Source organism: Gavialis gangeticus, unplaced genomic scaffold (genome assembly GCF_001723915.1).
Source record: "Gavialis gangeticus isolate Ggan-Ray unplaced genomic scaffold, GavGan_comp1, whole genome shotgun sequence".
In the NCBI taxonomy this organism is placed as follows: domain Eukaryota; kingdom Metazoa; phylum Chordata; order Crocodylia; family Gavialidae; genus Gavialis; species Gavialis gangeticus.
The window spans coordinates 13,561,362-13,577,542 of NW_017728980.1; the positions used below are offsets into that span (position 1 = coordinate 13,561,362).

The 16,181-nt window shown below is 46.4% G+C and overlaps 1 long non-coding RNA gene across 1 annotated transcript; it reads left to right on the top strand.

The window, feature by feature from the left end:
* Window positions 1–1,642: 1,642 nt before the first annotated feature.
* On the top strand, window positions 1,643–16,121 carry LOC109292821. Its single transcript, XR_002096186.1, has 5 exons — window positions 1,643–2,095; window positions 4,036–6,782; window positions 7,720–7,752; window positions 8,536–8,597; window positions 14,576–16,121. It is a non-coding gene; the product is annotated as an uncharacterized LOC109292821 (long non-coding RNA).
* The last annotated feature ends 60 nt before the right edge of the window (window positions 16,122–16,181 follow it).

The following is a 16,181-nucleotide window of genomic DNA, read 5'->3' on the forward strand; positions in this document are numbered from 1 at the left end:
GTGGTGTGCCCAGGCTCATTATACCGATCGCAGCAGGCCGGATGCAGAGCCCTTTGCAGTCAAAGGAGAGACCCCCATCGACTCAGGTGCCCTTTGATTCCAACTCTGTGGGGCTGCTCAGGTTGCACAGGAAAGCATGCAGTGCAAGGGATGAGAGCAGGTTTCAGCCAGCATGGGACGGAGATGGTGCAAGACAAGGTATAACTGATTCCACCTTGTTTCAAGGGTGTATGTCCTGTCCCAGGGTGGTATGACCCAGTTCCCTGCCCTGTGGAGTTGAGACTCAGTTGTATCCTCATCTCTGGGAACTGTTGTCTTTCCTGGCTTACAGGGGCTCTTACTGGACTTGTTCATGAAGTTTGTTGCAGCCTTGAATGGCCTCTTATAACATTAATTGCAGTCATGGTGCAAAATAGGGAGCAAGCACTGCTTGCCTGATGGAGGCTCTTAATCCTTTAGATACCAAGAGATGCTAAGACTTCTGTTGTGGCCTGGTGTCTCTGGAAACTGGAAATGTGAGGTTTGATGCAGCCTGTGTTGAACAGTCAAGAAACACATGCGGTGTTTGCCCAGTCAACCTAATCTGGAAAGGGGCTTTGTGCCATATTTTAGCCTGCTAGAGTAATGTAACAATTTGCTGAGATCTATTAAATGTTTCCCAGCTGTGATTTTGCAAAAGCCTGCTGCTCAGAGGGACATGCCCAGTGCTCCTGGGAAATCGGGCCCCTTCAGATTACCTCTGGTGCAGCCCTGAACACAATGAGGTGCCTAAAAGCTTTAGTCCTTCTTTACCCTGAGTGTCTCCAACCCCAGCCTGCCCCTGGGACGTGCATCTGCCGAGCACAACACCCTCTAGCTCTCTTCCCCAAATTCAGCAGCAAGGAGCATGTTTATTACGTTCTACAGTGCTTCCTCCCTTGTACTAAGGGGAGATGCGGAGCAGGAAGCCCTGCTCTGGCTCCCTTGCTGCCAGCCTGGTATGAAGGATGCCGCAGGGAAGAAAAGGGGCATGGCTAGTGCCATGCTCCTGCAAGGTGGCTTCACTCACCTGCCTCCTGTCCTGGACACCTCTGCTGCAATCTCAGGTTGGGGGTACGGGATGACAGGAGGGGAAATAGTGCTGGGAAGGAGGAGAGAGAGAGGGTCTGTTAGGAGATGGGGCCATGGAGTGGGTAGGACATGCCAAGGGGCAATGAGCAGTGAATGCCAGGGCCAGTGGAAATGTGGGTTAGGTAGGACCTGGAGATGGGCAGACTGTGATGGAGACAGAAGGAGCCTGGGGAGGAGGTTAGGTTTGAGAAGGGAGAGGAAGAGTGAAAATGCTGCTGGCAGAGGAAGGGGGACTCCTGCCTGCCCACTTCTCCCCAGGGAGCCATGACGGCAGGGAGGGGTATTTTGTACTGCCTCTGGTATCTGAGCAGGCTTGGTCAGAGCAATCTTGGGTATCTCTGAATGGCTCTGCACCGTCCCGTGTAGCCAGGCCCCAGCAGGCTGGAGAACGGGGCTTGATAGACTAGGAAGCTAAATGTGGCCATGGGAGCAAGGGTGAATGTACCTAAATAGCAATGTTTGTTACTGAGGCCCAGAATATGCTAAAGGTACATGAGCCCTGAGGAGCAGCCAGGGCACTGAAGGTGAGCTCTCTTGGCTCGGTCTGCATTCTGTATTTGTTTTATCCATGGAAACTCCTTGCACAATAAAACCTCTTGCTGTAAACTCAAGCCATCCATTTCCGAGCAGCGACCTATCCTCCACTCGCAAGCCCCACCTGAGTGGCCATGACAACAGAGCGTATACAAAGGTGCAGGCCTGGGGCTGACCCATAACCACGCCTGCGGACAGTCTAGCCTGGGAGACGTAAGGGTAGAGACAGGACGTTTTGGCCTTGGGGTTGTCCCAAGACCTCCAGCTGGCCTTTACAAGTCTGAGGATGGATGGCTGCCTGTGCTACTGGCTGAAAAAGGGAGAGAAATTTAAAATGGGGAAATAAAGTAGGACTGACCAATACATCTTTTCCTCCCAGTGCAAGCCTTTGAAATGCTTCCAAGAAGTATTTTGTTAGAAATGCAAGCCTCAGCATCAGGATTACTGCAAGGTAAGCTCCATACGAGCCTGATGTGTTTAGGGGTGGTAACTTGTCAAGGTTCACCCTTGGCGGGCCAAATCGTGCCTGGTGTAATTCCCCTGGCTCTATGTCTTGTCTTACTGTAAAATTAAGAAGAGCCAGAGACCTAATATCTTTTACTGCATTATTAGGTGTATAGATCTCTATAAGGTGCAAGGCACAGCCTACTAGAATACCTTTTAAACATGGACTTTATATGTGCAGCTCAGATAGAGTATGGGTTGTGTGGAAATTGCATTACGAATCAAGGAACACATTATAAATTACCTGGTTGCAGAAATTAGCAACCTAGGAAAATGAACAGGCATGAGCAAATGCATATGCAATCAGCCGAGGTACCCCGCCTCATGCACTTTGCATAGAATTTGTTCATTTATTTGATGAGCATAATTTAGTTTTAATTATTTAAGATCCTTCCTGCTCTGCTAGAAAATGTGGTGTTTTAATGAAGTCTTTGAAGCCTGAGGTTTTACTTCAAGCGCCGTCTCTGTTTCTGCAACGTTTTGGAGAAGTGGGGAGATCAGTAGAGGTTCTAGGAAGTTTAGAGATTTGGCAAAGTAAAAAACTGCGGCAGTTCTGCCAATATTAAAAAAGACATAAGTACTGCATTTGAGAATGTGATCTAAGAGCCCTTAACAGGGAACTACACAATTTGGATACATCGAGCCAGCTTTATTAACTCCACGGGTCCCAGCAGAAATGCACAGACGGCTACAACCCATTGATTTATAAGAATTTACTACCTCTTTGTCATAAGCATGTAGGCTGGTCCTTGCATTCAAACATTTCATCTTGGCCCCACTTTTGAGGCTTTCTTCCACTGTGGGTGCATGCACTCCCCTTAGAGTCAGAGATTGACCAACATGTGTAAGGGTTTTGCAGTCAGGCTTTTCAGGCCAGGTCCACATTGACTGTGTAGATCCTTAAACAGGGTTTAAGTAGGAAGTAAGCCCTTAAGTCATAAAGAGCAACCCAAGATCAACCATGCACAGGCTCAGAAGCAATCTAGACCAGCCGCCTGTCTAAACTCTGTTGCAATGCAGATCAGTGTTTGGAGGAGCCCAAATTTTGCCAGGCCTGGCAGAAGGGAGCAGAACCTGTCCTAGGGGAGTGCCCTAACCACTGGGCTACAGTCACACTCCCTTTCGCTATGGAAACCTTGTTTTCTTGATGCCCACTTGGCCAACCTGGGGGTCAGAACATCTTGCTGGGAAGTAAGAGATGTGGGTCTGATTCTTTACAGGATGAGTTGGGCTTCTTGGGCAGAGAGGGCTGTTGGGTAGAAGAAGACCCCCTTCCCTGCCCTGCCCCACTCAATACCTGCACTTAAGCAAGCACTGGAAGTGCTGCCCCTGCTTTATGCACACCTGACTCAGAGAGTTACCACCCCTCTGAGCAGTCTCCATGCCAAGATGATGAAAGTACATCCTTTGCAGCTCTGAACTGGAGGGAGCAGGAGTTCAGACACAGCCCTATACCGAGCATTTCCTTCTGGCTGGCTGTAGGTCCCCTCTGCCGAGACATCTGGATTGCACACAGAAATCACTGAGGTCATTGTATAGGAAGGCCTCGGGGCCAAATCCTCGCCATTTGCATCAGCCTCCCAGGACAGGCCTCTAAATTTAAGGGAAGAAGACACGCCTACAAGGTTGCTTGGGATCTGGCCCTTATTGTGTATATTCTGCTGTGGATGATATTCCACTGATTCTGTTGGCCTCTTACAGCATCCACACGTTGCACCAACTGCACGTTGGACTTATCAACACTAACTTACTCCTGGTGTAATTTTTTGGGGCCGGGTGTAATTAGCAATATAATCCTAAAAATGTGCAACTGTTTGCATTACAGGAGCACTGAATGGAATTCAGCAAGTGACGGAATAATGATTAGAGATGGTTTTCTTTTGCTAGGTCTGGCTGCTGACCTCCCATCACCGAAGTAGTGTTTGGTTTGTAGGCAGTGTAGTTAGCTGATTGTGTCAGTCCCTTGGCAATCACTAACTTCACTGCCATCAAAACAAGGCACAGAATTGCTTGCTTTCCGGTGCCAGCATGGAGACCTGCCTCCCTTGGTGACTTCCTGGAGCCCGGCTTGAAATGGGCATTTGTGGGGGTTTTTGCTGCTTAATTTTCTGAAATGTCCATTGTCCAGCAAAGGATGGACAAATTCCCATTGGTTTCAGTGGAGCAAAGATGTCACTTGTGTTCAGGGTTTTTGGCTTGATGAAAATACTTCAGACATACGGTCCTTTGTGCTCTCAGCCTGGGCCAAGGAACATCCTAAGAGCAAAGAATTCAAGTCTGGTTCATCTGACCTTAAAGATTGTCTTGAAGCCCTGAACGTTTGTGCTGGACTCCTCGCCGTTTCTTTTTCTTTGTGTGTTAATAGGAAGATTGCTTCCATGCAGGCATTGGTTCTTATTTAAGAAACTAAAAAATATTAAAGGATATACATACTCTTGAATACACTTTAAAAAAAAAAAAAAAAAAAGGGTAGGGGCCTTTACCACCTTAGCAATATGCCATCTGATCGACTTTGCTGAACTTCTAAGGATTAATAAGGAAGAAAGCTCAGCTCAGCTTATTAGGACTACCTGGTGCCATATTTTAATTACAAGACCCACTCTTAGTTAAAAAAAACAATTACAAAATGTTGGAACAGAGCTATCTTGTACCTCAGCCTAGTTGCTAGGCAGTGTAGTTAGCTGATTGCAAAAGGCAACAATCACTAACCACACAGCCAGGTAAAAAGGTCTGTCTTGCATCTAGCTAGCTGGAAGCCAGGAATGCGGAAGGGATTTAGCCGCACGGATGGCAGCTTGACCAGCGTCGCAGTGCGTGGCCAGAGCAGAGCCAACCGCGCAGGCTGGATTTGCCTTTAACCACGCACATGCTGTCAACTTCCCCGTCAAGCCAATGTGGCGCAGCTGTTTCACCGCTCCCAAAAGGGAGGCACGTGCTTACATCTGAAGATGCGTGGCAACATTTGGATGCAGAAAGAAAACGCAAAACAGAAGGCAGCGTGTCTGCTGGTGTACGGTCTGATTCTGATCTCGCTGCTACCTCCCACCTCTGCTACTTCAAGCGCGTTACTCCCCATTTACACCCGTTGAAGTGACACTGGAATCCAGCTTAAAATCCTTTCAGGGGGGTGGCTGTTATGTACTGTTTGCGTTGCCATAGGACCAGGATTGCTTTGTGCTAGGCGCTGCCTGAAAATAGATCACAAGGACAGTCCCTGCCACAAAGAGCTTACAATCAAGCATATGAATTGCCTCACAGGCTTTTGTTCCTTATTGAGGGGCTTTATATGGACAGATGGTAGCAAAGCTCACCGTGGGCATGCAGTGCTGAGCTCCACTCCCAGGACAGGAAAGGTTAGGACAAGAACTGCCAGGTCCTACGAAGCCTGTTGTTTGCTTGTGTCCCTACCTGATGTAAAATATAAATACACCTGCTAGCCCGAGTCTGTTGCTCTCCCCCTGGTCTTTCGGTAACTAGTGAATTTGATTCTCCCCGTCCCTTTGTATGACATTGTTTCACTTGCCTGGAGCCGTGTGTGAGAGTTGTATATCATAAAAATGCTCCTCTCAAATTCAAAGCTATATGAAAACATTTCTACTTTTATTTGAAGCAGATGGACTGATGGAAATCAACTTTCCAAAAGGAAAGAAAGAAGCAGCCCAATAAAAGCCACAGGAAATAATTTTTCAGTGGAAGCAATAACCTGGTGCAGGCTCGATCGATAGCCGTGCTACTGTTCCAGAGAAGCACCGAGAGGAGAGCCAGGAGCCCTGGGGCCTGATTTCCATGTCTGCTTTGGGCCAGATCTGACATTCTTCACTCAACTAAACCTCTTGCTGACTTCAGTGAGCCTTTGGCTCCTTTACTGCTTCAAGGAAGCCTGACACTTCATCAGAAACCTGGATTTTTATTTTATAATCCCCCAATGTGATTCAGGTTTGCTGCTGCTGCCGAAGTATAGTTCAGCTAAGTGTCAGCTTTGTGAGGAGCTGGCTGGCTCATGGGGTTGGTAATGCACGTGGAGCATCTTGGCTGTAATTCACTGGTTTAAATCAGACTCCTGTACTGGCAGCTGCGGAAAGCTGAGAGTAGCTGCTGGCTCTGCAACACCCGAGTGAGAGCTAAAGTTACGCTTTCAGCAGCAATACATGAATGCCCCCGCATTGCACATGGCAGAAACCTGTGCTCCCACATGGTGTGTGGATCCGTACCCTCAGGGCTTGTCTATGCTGGTTTTGTAGCCAGCCTGGCAGCGCTGACGGGAAGCGCGACTTGCCTACTCGCTCTTGCCAAGTCTGCAGAACAAGGCATGGCAGCTGCTTTCGAACAGAGCCCAGCGTGTACCCGCAGCCGCGGTCGGACCGTCTCGGGCAGGCTCCTGGACACAGACTCAGGGTCACTTGGGCAGATTCGTTGCCCAATTTGGGGTGAAGTGTGAGTAGATCAGGCAGAGCAAGTGTTTTTGTGCTGCTCAGAAGCTGTGGCAATCCCTCCATTCGAGGGTGATTTCTACCACGGCTCTCTGATGGGTCTTGAGTTGACTATGGGGATCGACGAGAGCAATTCCACGTAGCGATCCCTGGTAACATCTCTGGCGGCCAAGAGCTCCCAAATCAACCAAAACGCCAAAAGAGGTAAGAGTCCCATCCTCGAGCTGCAGACCTAGCTGCAGAAGTTGCAGGGCTTTCTGTAGAGGAAAAGTAGGTCGTAAGTGAGGCTTCCTCTCCTTTTCCTTCCTCTGTTCTCTGCTTGGAGGGTGAGAGGCTTTCCCTTGACCCCGGCTGCCACTTGGGCGAGGTTACGGCACCATTGGAGTCCACCGGCAGCCAGCTCCTCCCAGCACTTGCTGCCCACAGGGGCAAATCTGTGCCCGGGCCCCAGGAGCTTACGGCAGGCTCTGGCACATGCGGCCTGGGGGGTTCAGGGCTAAGGCTGCCAAGTCTGACTCTACTCTTGGAGGTTTCCAAAACACTAATGTGCCCACAACACAGCACGAGCACGTCCATGTGCCGGCGTAGATCAGTTAGGGATGATGATGCATAGACTGTCAAGAGGCCAAAGGCACGTTGCATGGATTGGATTCAATGTTTCATATTTATTTTACCCAATGCCCTATCGTTTACCCCAAAGTGACTCTCAGCTGTCCCTTGGAGCTTGATCTCTCATTCCTGGGGACTCCAGGGCAGGCCTGGAGGGTCGGCAGTGTCCCTTGAGTGTGACCAAGAGCTGCCGGGCATGCGGGGAGCCAGGGTCTGAGGGGAGGGGCCTCCACAGAAGGGGGCGGAGCCCGGGCTGGGCTGGGCGACTTCCATGGCAACACGGTGGCCCGCAGCTTGGAGCCAGGCCGCGGCTGGGCCGCTGGTGTTCGCGGGCTCGGCAGAGCATGACACCAGCCTGGCCAAGGCCTTCTGGAGCTCCGTGACCCTGCAGCCGCTGCTCGAGTCCCGCCTGGGCCTGGCGGCACCCCGGGAGCCCCGTGAGCGCGTGCCCCAGAGGCACTGGGGATGGGGCCCAGAGCCGGGGTGGGGGGCTCGGGGCAGGAAGCTAAGCTAACACCATCTCGCTTTGCAGGGAGGAAGGCGGTTGCCCTGGTGCCCCGGCACGGTGAGTGCCCGGCTGCGGGGGCGGGAGTCCCAGGCTACGCCTGGGCGAGCGTGGCCAGGTGCCCGGGAGAGCACTTGAACTGGGGCGGGCAGGGCATCTGCTCCAAACGGGACCAGCCCCAGCCCCAGCTCCATCCTCCCAGCCAGGGCTTGTGGAGCTGGGTCTGAAACACCCCCTGGGGTGGAGACTCCACTGCTTCTCTAGGCAACCTGTTCCAGTGCTTCACCACCCTCCTAGCGGGAAAGTTTTCCCTAATATCCAACCTAAACCTCCCTTGCTACAACTTGAGCCCATTGCTCCTTGTCCTGTCCTCTGCCCCCACGGAGAACAGCCCAGCTCCGTCCTCTTTGCAGCCCCCCTGCAGGGAAGATGCCGTTACCCTTCTTGGCAACAAGGGCACACTGCTGGGTCATGTTCAGCTTATTGTCCACTGTCACCCCCAGGTCCTTTTCTGCAGAGCTGCTGCTAGTTCCCAGCCTGTACCGGTGCAGGGGATTGCTCCATCCTGTGTGCAGGACTTTGCACTTATCCTGATTAAGCCTCATGAGATGCAGGGCTATGTCTTGATACTTGATATCAGGCACCTGTGGGCCACTCCCTGACTCCAAATTACCCTGTAGCTCCTTTCCACCCCTCTGTAAAACAAGGTGAAGAGCAGGGCACCAGAGGACTGGAGCTCATAGTGAGCTAGCTGTGATCCAGATGACCATTACAGTGCTTGGGTATGTCATCACTGGCTTGATTCTGCACCGTGTAGTCATTTGACTGTGTTGTTTTATCTAGAGCTGGAACAAATCCTCCTGGAAGCCCAGAAAGCTGAAGAAAAGGAAAAGTATCTTCAGAAGGTAAAATCTTCAGAAGGGTGCCAGGCATATCAATGGGATCTGATGGCAAGGGAGGATGTAAGGATGCAGAATACCCCAGACTCTGCTAGCAATTGTCACGTTTGGTTGGGTGGTCATATCAATACTGTGTCCTCTTCCTCTCCACCAACTGCAGAATGGCAATCCTGTGTGGATTAGGCTACTTTTTGTTGTTTCTGCACAAAACAGAGCCTGCCCTTGTGCCCAGCAAATCAGAGAGGATAGGTTTGTAATAAACTATAGATCTGCATTGCTGGAGCTCAGCTGCTAACATCGTGATGTAAAGAAACAAGGTGTTTGGGTAGAGAGTTCCTGCACCTCTCAGGAGGGCCAAACATTAACATTTTGTGAAAACAGGTTGGGGTTTTTTTTCATATTCTGCGGCTATCAGAACTGTCTCCAAACCCTACTCAATATAGTTGTTCTCGGAGAGGGAAATCTTTCCCTGTTTGTATGTTGTTTTTGATGTGCTGGGGTTTGGGAATTTGGAAATGAACCCAGAAACAGCCAGTAAGGCTGACGCAATATTTAAGTTGATGGAGTCCCTTGAATGTTTAAGTATAATTCATTCCAGGTCTTTCCTTCGTTACTGCTAAGACACCAAGTACATACCACATTCACCTCAGTAAAGACAGCTTGTGTGCCCGAGTAGGTCTTTAATGGTGGTCTCAACACACCAGGTCCCCACCATTATTTCCCAGCATCATGCTTATCTCCTGCTATATTTGAAGGCTTTTGATACCAGAGTGAAAGCAGTAAAATTTGTATAGTGATGTCTTTTTTTGTAATATATATAGTCACTGCTGTTGCTCTGATAACAGCCTGTGGCAAAAGGCAGCTTGTATTCATCCCAAATCAACTCTTTTATTTTGCGCGTGAAGGAAATCCCATGGTATCTCGAGGGAAAAATGACTCTTGCTGCGTGTGCGGCCACATAACTTTGCACGCTCCCATTAGATGTATGCAGTTTGTAAGTCTGTTTGGAGCCATAAAACAAATATAGTATTATCATCCGCATAGAAGGCTTTTTATCTGATTATCCCCTCAAGGGGGGAGCTGGGATAATGAAATTACATAGTAAATCTGGGAGCATGGAAGACAAATAGTGCATTTTATTAAAAGCATAAATTTGCAAATAATGAAGCACTTCCGCCTTTTTTAGAGTTCTGAGGCAACATTCATCCGAGTTTAAAAACTAATTATCCTGCTGCAGTAAAACCGTTGTTTCATGATGGGGTTTGCAACGCTACCATCAAATGCGTTGCACTTGGTGGGTGAAGTACAGTTGCGGAAAGTGAAGTGAGTACAAACTGCAAGGTTAGAGGCACATTTTAAAGTATTCAGACAAGTTAGAAAACTTTCATTTCTGCTTTAATAGGCTTTTATGTTTCAAAGAGTGTGAGGGATGCAAATTGCACGAAAAGCGTGTGACATGCAAATGTCTCTGCACCTGAAAGCACAAATGGATTAGGTAGGATACACTATAGGTTATGCAGAGTAGGACATTTGAGGTAGGCGAGGCAGCATGTTATAGGAAATGCTGCTGTAACCAATATACTAAATATTATGGATTAAGCAACAAGGTAAGGGGAAACCTTTGCCCCTGCTTGCCCGGTGGAAAAGGGTTGGCATGGGCAAGGATGGACAGAGGGGGATTCACTTTGCATGTTCCAGTAATGCAGAGGCATCATAGGTGGCTCAGCACCACCTGCTCATGACCTCGCTGCTCCAGCAAGCCTGCTTCTGAACCGGCCCTTTGGGGGTCATCCCTATCCAGTGGGGCTTAGAGCATCCCTGAGACTGCTTTAAGTCGTGCTGGAGAGCCAAGGTGCAGGATGCCCCAGGTCCTGCTGCTGTTTCTGACCCTGCGAAGCTGAGCGCTGGCACACCTGCCCTCCTGACTGTGCCCACGGGGAGGGGGCATTGCATAGCAGAGGCTGTATCTTGTGTATTTTTGCATTATTCAGGCCCAACCCCACCTTGGGTTTTTACAGGGCTCCTTGGTTCTCTGGAGCAGTGGTCTCTAAACTTTTTTGATCGCGCACCCCTATCAGTAAAAAATTTTTGAGCACCCCCCCCCCAATATATGTATATTTATATTTGCACACCCCTATCAGTAAAAAAAATTTTGAGCACGTACCCCCAATATATGTATATTTATTTATATTCGCTCACCCCATTAGTAAAAAAGTTTTGAGCACACACCCCCAATATATGTATATTTATATAAATAGAAGTTCTAATATTTTCTTCCCGCACCCCAATGGATTGTCTTGCGCACCCCACTTTGGAGACCACTGCTCTAGAGATCCACTGGAATGCAAAAGGCGTTAACAATTAGCAACTCTGCATCAAGTCATCTCCCTCATTTGGGTTTTTAATCAGTTAAAATAACCCTTTTCTAAATGGTTAATTATACACTCTGGGATTATGCGATTCAGTCACGCTGCCATATTAGAAAATTATTCAGGCACTTGTCACATGGGAGCACACACCACTTGCATATATTGACTAAAAGCTGACTAGGCTTTGGCTTTCTAGATGCCGATACATTCTGCAGAGTGAAACTTTTCTTGCAGTTGGCGGCAATATGACTGACGAATTAATATTGCATATATTTCCCACGTAGCTGATCCCAGGCATCTAAATCAAAGGCAAACATTCAATACTGTGATAAGGTTGCCAGTCTTACTCTGTAATTACAGTATATTTTCCTCATTTTAGTAAAATGTTTGGTGGTTGTTTTTTTTTTTTTTAAATGAAAAGCTTATATTCTAGGCCTGGGAAGGAGGCCAGAAGAAAGCAATCTGTGGTAGGTGCATAAAGGTGCTGAGCTCTGCAGTTTCTCTGGAGCAAGTCAGCAGTCCTGCTCTTTCCAATTAATAACCCTGTAATGCATTTGATCCATTAGCAGCCATTAGGCCTTTCTTCTGAAAATGGGATTAACAGAGTAGCAGGCCTTTTTGCTGATTACTCGGTTCATTTTTTTTTTAAATTCTCCAACAATAGATAAAATCAGGATTGCGCAGCTTTGCATGTCATTCAGTCATAAGCAGAGCTGTTTCATTTCAATGAAACAGTTACTTTATACAACTGCAAGACAGGTTACCCGCCTCAAGTCAGTCCAGGGAAATGATGATGAACGCACTGAATGGAAGAAGAAGAATCTAATAAAGATATTGCTAGACAACTGTAGCATTTTCTTTTCACATCTACATGGTCACTCTTCCTGTGTGGGGAGAGCGAAGGATGGAAGTTTTAGCTCTGCAAAGGGCGGTCTGCCCTGAGTAGGGAAGAGAGTCAGTATTTTCAAAAGAGCAAGCTAAATGATGTTAATTATAATACTGTAATTTCTCAAACTCAGAGGGTAATTTATTATAAACGGTTGTTCTAATTAGCCAGTTAGCTTACATGAAGCTAGAGTAACATGTGCAGAAACATAGCTGGTATCTTTCTAACATTCATTGCAGTGGATTTATCTATAATTCATTCATTCCCACAAGGATAGAGTAGTGTGTGATTAACTAAGAAATGACAGGCATAGCCATGCCAAGAAATCAGCCTACATCAGTGTGTCTAATGTAAGGCTGCCTGGCCTGTCCGAATAGATCAGAATATTGCTGTACAGTGCTTTTTGCTCTAGCCACTTCCTCTTCTTTCCATGTTTGTCTCGGCCGTCTGTCTTCCACAGCTCCTTATCTCTGAATTAGTGCTCAGAGCGTAGATCACATCAAATATTCATTCAGGCATGGTACTGATGATTATCACACTACAAAACTCTTGCAAGACTTTGACGAGCCCATCACAGAAACCTCTGAGGATCTATCTTCAGGGCAGATGCATACTCTCACAGTTCACTGGAAAAGTAATAACTGAGTGGCTCAGTTTGCTGCACCCATGGATTATGCCCCAGAAAGTCTAACAGCTCACAGAGGTCAGCGCAGCATTTGTGAGGACACAGTGACGTATGCAGAGCTTTGCTGCTTATGCCTGGGTTATCCTGCAGTGGAGATGTATAGATCTAGATATATATCCTCAATGGTTTGTTAAAGGGTTTTGAGTGTCTCTTTCTCTCCTCTCGCTGTATTTTTTTTCTTTTTTTTTTTCACTTCCCATTGATAACCACTAGCAGATTTGTTTGTATTAAATCCTAAATCAGTGCTGAGCATCGTGCCTTAACTGCTGGAACGTGTCTGGTGCCAGCTAATCCTTTTTCATTTTGCCCTGCTGCAACAGCTACCACTTCGGCTTGCTTGTTTCCATTAGTGGCCTGGTGAATGCTGTAGGAGGCTGATTTCTGTGCTTTTACCACTGCATTAACCAGGGCAGGTGAAATTCCTTAGAATTCCTTGTTCGCCTCAATTCAAGTGCTGGAAAAATGGTAAATGATGTGGGTCCTGGTTAAAGAAAAGGGTTTGCAAGTCTGGTTATTTCCTTCATTTGGTAATCATTGGGTTTAAATGCCAAAATACTTACAAAGTGAGAATATCTTGGGATTTTTCATCTGCCGAGGTTTGTTTTTTCTCTTGTACTGGCTGTAGGGATTTCCCAGAATACTTACTGGAATGTCAAACTACTTTTCAGAATGACTGTATATGCTGTTCTCCAGCTTAAGCAGATAGCTTTTCCCCATCCTGCTGTTTTTTTCCAGGTAGCGAAAGTCTAGTGTGGTACGTGCAAGTTAGTTTGATTGATATCAGGGCATGGAAACAAAAGTACTGGCAAACTGATGCAAATAGTAATCAAAGCACTGTTTCTCATGCAGTCACTCTACTTTTCAAACTGAGATTGTGTAGAGTGGTGGTTCTCGAACCTTTTTTTTTTTTTTGGTCAGACCACTTGAAAATTGCTGAGGGTCTCAGTGGACCACTTAAACTTTTTTTGTTGTTGTTATTCTACCAATCAAAGCACACTGCTCATATTTTAAGATCAGTAGTCTTGCCTTACAAGTACAGATATTCTTGATTTGTTCCATAACCTTTCTGTGGCCCACTTGGATGGAGCTTGTAGACCAGGAGTGGCCGGTGGGCCACAGGTCGAGAACCTCTGGTGTAGAGAGAGGAGTTTTGAAGGCAAACAGGACATTCATTTACCTTTTCATAAGCCAGAAGACCAAAGAGCATTCATTGAAAAAGCATCTGAAAGTATTACATGGTTCGACGTTCTGGGGGGAATCCTGGCCCCTGAAGCCACCAGGTCTCTTGACCTTGATGTCAGTGGAACCAGGATCTCACGCTTTGACTTTAAGTCATTTTTATAGATAAGAAGAGAATGGGTTTCCAAGAAAAATATAATCAGGATGAAAGGGGCCATCCACTCAAGGACTCTGGCTGAGCAATTTTTATATGATTAAAAGTTGTGGATGAAAAACCTAAATACTCCTACTTTTGTAGTTTTACATATTGTTAGCTCACTATTTGTAAACAGGTTTATCTCTGTGTGCTTGATCCTGAATCAAGGAAGATTGGTCTTATCAGAGCTCTCTGCAGAGTCCTAGGAGAAAAACCTCATGTCTTAAAACATAGGCAGACAAGGGTCTTTGGGTAGATGTGATATCTTTTATTAGACCAACTAAATGGTTGGACAAATTGTTCTTTGCAAGCTTTCAGGAGTCTCCCTCTGTCTGACGAAGGGGGGTTGTACCTAAAAGCTTGCAAAGAACAATTTGTCCAACTATTTAGTTGGTCTAATAAAAGATATTACGTTTACCCAAAGAACCTTGTCTGCCCGTGTCCCGAGACCAACAATCAACCCCCCCAAAACATGTCTTAAAACATTGTGCTCTTGTGGATTCTGGCAAAAAAAATGTGTTGTCTATTAAGCAGTTTCTTCTGCTCTTATTATGCATTCCTTCTAGTTTTCAGCTCTGAGAAAGGGAGGGTTTCTTTTGAATCTGCAAACTGCAGTTGAATTCAATTAAATCCCCTTGCACTTGACATGGTAAATATGCTTCCTCCCAGGCCAAGAGAAGAGATGAAATACTAGCTCTACTGAGGAAGCAACGAGAAGAACGGATCGCGGTGAGGCTACTTGCTTTTTAGATTAGTGTCTGATGCGTCTGTCTCAAGGCAGTCTTTCCTTAGCCTGTTCTGTAACACAGCATGGACTACCAAAGCTACCCGGATGAGCCTGCTGGTGGTGGTGGTAGTAGGTGGTTTCTAGTCTGAGAAGCATCTTGCGAGTAAGATGCACATTAGTTTGGATGTTAATGGACATTGAAAAAAGGAAGCACAATGCCTCCATCTTTCCTTCTAATCTGGACAGTGGATATAGGGAAGGGTCCATGGATACAGGGAAGTAATACAGCATATAGGCAAAGCGACCAAGGGTGTAACTGGCCATGTCTTGGGCTGGCTTTTATTTTTAAGATTGCGTAGGTTATACCAAAAGACCACCATAGCAGCCATAATCAGGCAGCTACTTTCTTGTGAGACATTGAGATAGAAGAGGGACCTGAGGAAGGACTAAAATGTGACCTTGTAGAGAAGCCCAGGTCTGACATTTCTTGCCTTAGTGTGGGGAGGCAGGTGTAGAGCTGTCGATGGGAGAGGCAGGCAGGGGCTGAGGCTGGCATCATCGATAGGGAGGAGGTGAGAAATGAGAAACGTTGCAGGACCCATGGTCGTTGTGTCTTGTTGTAAGTACTAGCCTATAAATAATGAGAATGGAAATCAAATGCAAAGCAAAATAAGGATAAAATTAACTGAAAAACTTGAATGGGCATCAGTAACAGAAGAAACACTTCCGTTCGTTTTAATTAACCACTTTTTAATACAACTCAATGGGAGTAGCTACAATTCTCAATTAAATGCAGTAGAGGAGACTTTACAGCCTCTTGGCTTTTTTTCAGACCTCAGTTTTGCATTTCCCCCTGTCAGCTTTTCCACTTTAACACCCTGTCGCCAAAGCTTTATAGGCAAGCTGCAAAACTCGCTGAAGTCCTGTTTGCCTGAATAAAAGCATTCCCTTCCTGCAGAGGCATTCAGTAAAGTACGTCGTATAAACCAAAGCACGTCCTGCCGAAGAGCCACACGCCCTACTTGATAGAAATAAGTACCAACTAACAGAAGGGAGCAATGCTATAGTTTTTTTCAGGCAGACAAATACAACAATTTGAAATGGTGACTTGGAAAGCAAGATGTCATAAGACGAAGCCTTTATTTTAAAAGAAAAATGTGGTGTTAATATCAAAAGTGTTCTTTTTTTTTTCTTCCATTTATTCCACGGTTGTAAAGTGCTTCATAATAAGTCCTTCCTTGTCTGAGAGTTTATTCAAATCTGGACCAAAAAATGTCTGTTGTATAAGACTCTTTCCAAGTGTTAGCAATGAAAGCATAATCCAAAGGCCTGGTGATATTTCTTGTATTTAAAAGCTAAATTGCTACAAGCATGTCCACCAATAATAGTCTGCAATTCTTCTCATGTTTGTTGCTTGTTTTTTATGCATGAATTTTATGTGCTGCTATATGTGAGCTAGGTATACTACTAAATTACAGAAACACCTGATCTACTTGGAAATTAGTTTTTTTAGCTCTGTGTTTGTGTAAAAAAAAAAAAAAAAAAAAA